We start from the raw sequence: 7,314 nt of genomic DNA, 5'->3' as shown, positions 1-7,314 counted from the left end.
GGTACACATGAGAAGCAGCATGGCTCAGCGGAAAAAAGCCCAGGCTTTGGAGTCAGTGGTCATGGGTTCAAATCCCCACTCTGCCAACTGTCAGCTGTGTGACTTTGGGCAAGTCACTTCACTTCTCTGTGCCTCAGTTCCCTCATCTGTAAAATGGGGATTGACTGTGAGCCCCCCGTGGGACAACCTTATCACCTTGTATTCCCCCAGCGCTTAGAACAGTGCTTTACACATAGTAAGCACTTAATATATGCCATTATTATTATAGTAAGTACTTAACAAATACTATTTTATTTAAAAATTGCTGCTTTTGCTCTATTTACCCTGTTTTCTATCCCCATGTATCACCTTCCCCCAGCAACATAGACTGTAATTCCTGGAAGGTCAGGCAGGGTCTGTAGCTGAATCAGTGTCTTTTGCCTTGTACATTATAAACACTTTTTAACGTCAGAAAAAAAATTGTTTCAGCCATCACCATAAACCACATGTTTGACCATCAAACATTGACCAAGATTCCTGATTAGTTTTAACATCAATCACCTGTTACAATGCAAACTCCTTGCAGACAGGGAACATATCACTTTTTATTGGGTAGGGACTGTCTCTATATGTTGCCAATTTGTACTTCCCAAGCGCTTAGTACAGTGCTCTGCACACAGAAAGTGCTCAATAAATACAATTGCTTGATTGATTGATTGATTATTCCGTATTTCCTAAGAACCTAGTACAGTGCATTGAACCAAACGGACCCTTAAGAAACACTGCCTGTACTACTAAAATCCTGAATCAGCAGAGCAAACCCTTCAATCTCAAATAACCATAAGCTTCCAATTAGCCATATGTTAAGCAGTTTTAGCTCATCAGTTTAGCCAAACTGATGTGGTTCCTTCCCCCAAACTTTTTTTTAATTGGTACTTATTAAGCACCTACTTGGTACCAAGCATTGGAGTAAATGCAAGATTATCAGACTGAAATAATAATAATAAAATAATAATGGCATGTGTTAAGCACTTACTATATACCAAGCACTGTTCTAAGTGCTGAATAATAATTGTGGTATTTGTTAAACACTTACTATGTGCCAGGCACTGCATAAAGTGTTGGAGTTGATACGAGCAAATCAGGTTAGACATAGTCCCTGTCCCATGTGGGGCTCACAATCTCAATCCCCATTTTACAGAGGCCCAGAGAAGTGAAGTGACTTGCCCAAGGTCACACAGCAGACAAGTGGTAGAGCTGGGATTAGAACCCATGACCTTCTGACTCCCAGGTCTGTGCTCTACTTGCCAACTTGTACTTCCCAAGCGCTTAGTACAGTGCTCTGCACACAGTAAGCGCACAATAAATACGATTGAATGAATGAATGAATGCTCTATCCACTACGCCATGCCTCTTCTGCAGAGCAGAAACTCTAGCTTCCAAACTTGAATTTGCCAGGAAATTGCAGGTAGATCAATCAATCAATCGGTCGATGGATAGTATTTGTGGAGAGATTTCTTTGTGCAGAGCACTGTATTCTCTACCCACAAGGAATTTACAGACAAGATTAGAGGGAGAAACAGATCTTAAAGTAAATTATAAATGGATACGTACATAACTGCTGTGGGGGCGGGGAGAAAATCAAAGTGTTGAAGAGTAACAGACCCAAGCTCATAAGCAGAGAAGAAAGGAGGGCAAATAGGAGAAGTGTGTGCTTAGGAAAGGCTTCTTGGAGAAGATGAGATTTTGGGGAGGGATATGAAGAGGGGGAGAGTGATGGTCTGCCAGTGTGAAGAGGGAAGGAGTTCCAGACCAGAGGGAGGACATGAGTGAGAGGTCATAAGTGTTAGTTACTCCTCTCCACCTCATTTTCATGGCAGGAGGTTGGCTGCTCCTCTCAGCAGCAGCTACAGTTGCAGCCCTTCCAGATAGTCCATTCCACCTGCTGCCATTAACACTCTGATTTTTACCTGTGAGGACCCTAGCGAGCTCCATGGACAAGCCATCTTCGTGGGCTCAACACTCTCCAAGTGGGGCAGGAATCCCAGCCTTCTGGGGTTTGTACAGTTTGGAGAGACAGGGAACAGGTAGGATAGTAGTAATGGCATTTGTTAAGCGCTTACTATGTGCAAAGCACTGTTCTAAGCGCTGGGGGGGGGGGATACAATGTGATCAAGTTGTCCCACGTGGGGCTCACAGTCAATCCCCATTTTTACAGATGAGGTAACTGAGGCTCAGAGGAGTTAAGTGACTTGCCCAAGGTCACACAGCAGACTTGTGGTGGAGCCGGGATTCGAACCCATGACCTCTGACTCCAAAGCCCAGGCTCTTTCCACTGAGCCACGCTGCTTCTCTAGGTAGAAGCAGGTAGACAGAGAAGGATAGGTTAGATCAGTGGAGAAAAATGTCTCTCATCCCTCTTAGTCCAAATAGTCCTGACTCTGACCCCTGCCCAATCAGTCAATAGTATCTGATGATGATGGTTTTGTTAAGCGCTTTCTATATGCCAAGTACTGTCCTAAGCGCTGGGGTAGATACAAGGTAATCAGGTTGCCCCACGTGGGGCTCACAGTCTTAATCCCCATTTTACTAATGAGGTAACTGAGACACAGAGAAGTATTTATTGAGTGCCTACTGCTTGTGTGCTTCCTGTTTGCACTTGTCTGCTGTGTGACTTTGGGCAAGTCACATGAACTTCTCTGTGCCTCAGTTACTTTATCTGTAAAATGGGGATTAAGACTGTGAGCCCCATGTGGGACGGGGATTGTGTCCAATCTGATGAGCTGGTATCTTCCCCCTTAGACTGTAAACTCGTTGTGGCAAGGCATGTATCTGTTTAGTGTTTGTATTGTACTCTTCCAAGCGCTTAGTACAGTGTTCTGCACACAGTAAGTACTCAATAAATATGACTGACTGACTGACTGTACGTTTACCTGAAAAAGAAGTAAGCTTCCTGCCAAATAGGCATTTCTCAGCTGTGAGTGGTAGAAAGAGCTAGGAGGGTGGGCTGGCAGGAGGCTGGAGTTCTAATCTGGAATTTTCCTTGCTGTGTGACCTCAGAGAATTGACTTTTCCTCTCTGAGCCTCAGCTTCTCCATGTACAGGCTAGGACATCATGGGTGAGCTGGTGGTAGGGTAGGGGCAGGCAGTTGCTCAGACTCTGCAGAGGCATGTGATGACAAGACTGAAATGGGGATGAGGATGGGAAGGGGGACGGGGGGGGGGGGGAAGAGTAGATTCAGAAAGCAGGGCTGGTGCAGCATAGCAGATGCTCAATCAGGGTCCAGTGGGGACCTAGGCTAGCAAGAGCTGCCTGTGGAGCAGGACAAACCAAGAATAAAGAGGCTGCTTATTCAGAGTAATCAACTTTCTGAGCAATTTCATATCCTCCATCTGCTTCTGCTGGACAAATCTGTGCTTAAAGCAAGACAGAGGGTGGGCTGCTGGGACAACCCATTTTATCGATTACATTAATCAATCCAAGGTATTTACTGAGCACGTACTGTGTATAGAACCCTGTACTGACTGCTTGGTGAAGTACAATACAACAGAATTGGCAGAGAATAATAATAATGGTATTTGTTAAGTACTTACTGTGTGCCAGGCACTGTACTAAGCACTGGAGCCACTGTACTAAGTGCTGGATATGATCCCTACCTACAAGGGCACCCTCTCTACAGCCTAGAGAGAGGTTTTGAATCAATTACAGACAGGGGAAATGGACAAAATTATAAAAATATATATGCAAGTGCTATAAGGCTTGGGTGGGATGAATATCAAATACTTACTGGGTACTGATCCAAGTGCAGAGGCAATGCAGAAGGGAGAGTGAGTAGGGGAAAGGAGGGCTTGGCATATAATAATAATAATAATAATAGTAGTAGTACTCATTAAGCACTAATTATGTGCCAAGCACTGTTCTAAACACTGGGGTAGATAAAGGTAGTGAGGTTGGACATAGTCCCTGTCCCGTATAAAGCTCACACTCTTAGTTTCCATTTTATAGATGAGGTAACTGAGGTCTAGAAGTTAAATGACTTGACCAAGGTCACACAGCAGACATGTGGCAAAACTGGGATTAGAATCCAGGTCCTTCTGACTTCCAAGCTCGTGCTCTATCCACTAAGCCAAATGGATTCTCCAAACAGGGGACCCACCCCCAACTCCCACCAGCCCTGGTCTGAAGAACCAGGTAAGTGCTAAATAAATACCACTATTGTTATTATTAATTATACTTAATAATAAAATAATAATGAACAGGAACCATGTTTCAGCTGGAGTGACAACAGCATAGCAGAGATGCCATGGGGTTTGTTCATTCATTCATTCATTCAATTTTTTGAGCATTCATTCAATTTTTTGAGCATTTACTGTATACAGAGCACTGTAATAATAATAATAATAATAATGGCATTTGTTAAGCACTTACTATGTGCCAAGCACTGTTCTAAGTGCTGGGGGGATACAAGGCATTCAGGTTGTCCCACATGGGGCTCACAGTCTTAATTCCCATTTTACAGATGAGGGAACTAAGGCACAGAGAAGTTGTGACTTGCCCAAACTCATACAGCTGAAAGTCCCAGCGCTTAGAACAGTGCTTGGCACATAGTAAGTGCTTAATAAATACCATTATTATTATCCTTATTAAGTGGCGGAGCCGGGATTAGAACCCACAGCCTCTGATTCCCAAGCCTGTGCTCTTTCCTCTGAGCCATGCTGCTTCTCCATACTAAGTGCATGGGAGAATACAATATAAGAATAAACAGAAACAATCCCTGCCCACAATGAGCTTACAGTCTAGAGGTGGGGACAGACACTAATATAAATAAATTACAGATATGTACATAAGTGCTGTGGGGCTGGGAGAGGGTGATGAATAAAGGGAGCAAGTCAGGGTGACAGAAGGGAGGGGGAGAAGAGGAAAGGGGGACTTAGTCAGGGAAGACCTCTTGGAGGTGATGTGCCTTCAATAAGGCTTTGAAGGTGGGGAGACTCATTGATTTAAGGAGGGAGGGTGTTTCAGGACAGAGGCAGGACATGGGTGAGGGGTCAACGGTGACCCTGAAGGCAGTTATCTCTATCACTGCTATTGTGTTTCCTGACCATGTCAGCCAGCTCTTTTTCAGGGTTGTTCGTGGGACAACCTGATCACCTTATATCCTCCCCAGCACGTAGAGCAGTGCTTTGCACATAGTAAGCGCTTAACAAATGCCATCATTATTATTATTATCATGGAAGTCCCTAGGTGGTTCTTAAGTCAGACATTTTCATGGCTGGTGGCAGAGCCCCCAGAAGTGGAGCCAGGACTAGAATCCAGGTCTCCTGAGCCGTGCTTTTTCCACTGGACTCATAGCAGGACTTAATATATTGATACACTGCCCTAGGGTGAATAATAATAATGATGGCATTTGTTAAGTGCTTACTATGTGCAAAGCACTGTTCTAAGAGCTGGGGAGGTCAAGGTGATGAGGTTGTCCCACAGGTGCTCACAGTCTTAATCCCCATTTTACAGATGAGGTAACTGAGGCACAGTTAAGTGACTTGTCCAAAGTCACACAGCTGACAATTGGTGGAGCCAGGATTTGAACCCATGACCTCTGACTCCAAAGCCCGGGCTCTTTCCATTGAGCCACTCTGCTTCTCTAAGGCAACAGAGCCAAGAGAAAACCAGGACACGCAGAAGCTCTGGCAAGACCTGTTGGCTGGAAGCATAGGTCCCTTACTCACCATTCTGAAAGGTCACCCTGAATCTATTTCAATTGTTTACTAACTCTATTGTGCTCTTCCAAGCACTTGGTACAGGGCTCTGTCCACAGCAGGTGCTTAATGAATACTGTAGATTGATTCACTAACCAAAGTCTGGCTCAAAAGCTTTCCTCTTTGACTAATGCCCCCGACTGCATGGTGCAGGCCACCCCTATCCTTGGGCATCCCTAAACATCCCCAGTTTCTTTAATGGTAGCTCACAGGAGTGATTTTTCATCCTTCTGGTCATTTGTGCCTCTTTTCTCTGGATGCTTTATGCTTTCTCTTCCTCCTTTTAAATGCAATAACCAAAGCTGGACCAAGACCTCAGAATTTGGGCCTGGCCTGACCAATGCATGGTGGTGATAATGACGTTGGTAATATTGTTGTATTGTACTCTCCCAACTGCTTAGTACAGTGCTTTGAACGCAGTAAGCGCTCAATAAATACAATTGAATAAATGAATGATTACGATGGTATTTGCTAAGTGCTTACTGTGTGTCAAGCACTGATCTAAGTGCTGGGGTAAGTACAAGTCAATCAGCTCAGACACAGTCTGACCTGGAAGTGGAAAGATGGAAGGTTCTGGCAAATGCAAGCTTTGGTCTTGGAAGGCAGTGGGATTTCCTGGGGAAAAAGAAAATCTCCTGGAAGTCTCATCTCATTAGAAAAGAAGCAATGTGGCCTAGTGGAAAGAGCCTGGGCCTGTAAGTCAGACGACCTGAGTTCCAATCCTAACTCTGCCACTTGTCTGCTGTGTGACCTTGTGCAAGTCATTTCACTTCTCTGTGCCTCAGTTCCCTCATCTGCAAAATGGGGATTCAATATCTGTTCTCCCTCCTACCTAGGCTGTGAAGCCCATTTGGGACCTGATTATCTTGTACCTACCCCAGTATTTAGTACAGTGTTTGGCACATAGTAAGTGCTTAATGCTATTATTTATAATTTATTATATATTATTAACCCACTCTAGGCTGTGAGCACATAGTGGGCAGGGATTGTCACTCTTTATTGTAGTATTATGCTTTCCCTAGTGATTAGTACAGTGTTCTGCACACAGTAAGTGCTTAATAAATATGATTGAATGAACTATTTATAATTATCTGTAAAATGTGGATTTAATGCTTGTTCTTCCTTGTACTTAAACTTTGAGCCCCCTGTGGGACAGGGAAAGGGTCTAACAATTAATTTGTACCTACCTCCAGTAATTACAACAGTACTTGACACATAGTGAGTGCTTAACAAACGTAATAAAACAATAATAATAGTAATATTAACGATTCTGGCATCTAGTCCTAAATGGGCCTCTAGCCTGTTGTGTGAGCTAGGATCAGGTTACTAACCTACTATATGCCTCAATTTCCTGCCAGGGATAGTGCAAGGAAAAAAAATGAGACATAGTAGCACAATGCTTTGGACAACTAAGCCATCTCTGCCAATTCAGTGAATGGGTTATCATTATATTATTTGGATTTTTTGAAGAATTGCACCTTTCTGCTTTTGGTCCACTCTGACCTCTGTGTCTCTTCTGCTGCTGAAGTTGGGCTCATCCAGCTATAGTCCTCCCCCTGGCCACACAGGGCAGGGGAT

Source organism: Tachyglossus aculeatus, chromosome 3 (assembly GCF_015852505.1).
Source record: "Tachyglossus aculeatus isolate mTacAcu1 chromosome 3, mTacAcu1.pri, whole genome shotgun sequence".
NCBI lineage: Eukaryota > Metazoa > Chordata > Mammalia > Monotremata > Tachyglossidae > Tachyglossus > Tachyglossus aculeatus.
Note: the sequence above shows the minus strand (reverse complement) of the source record.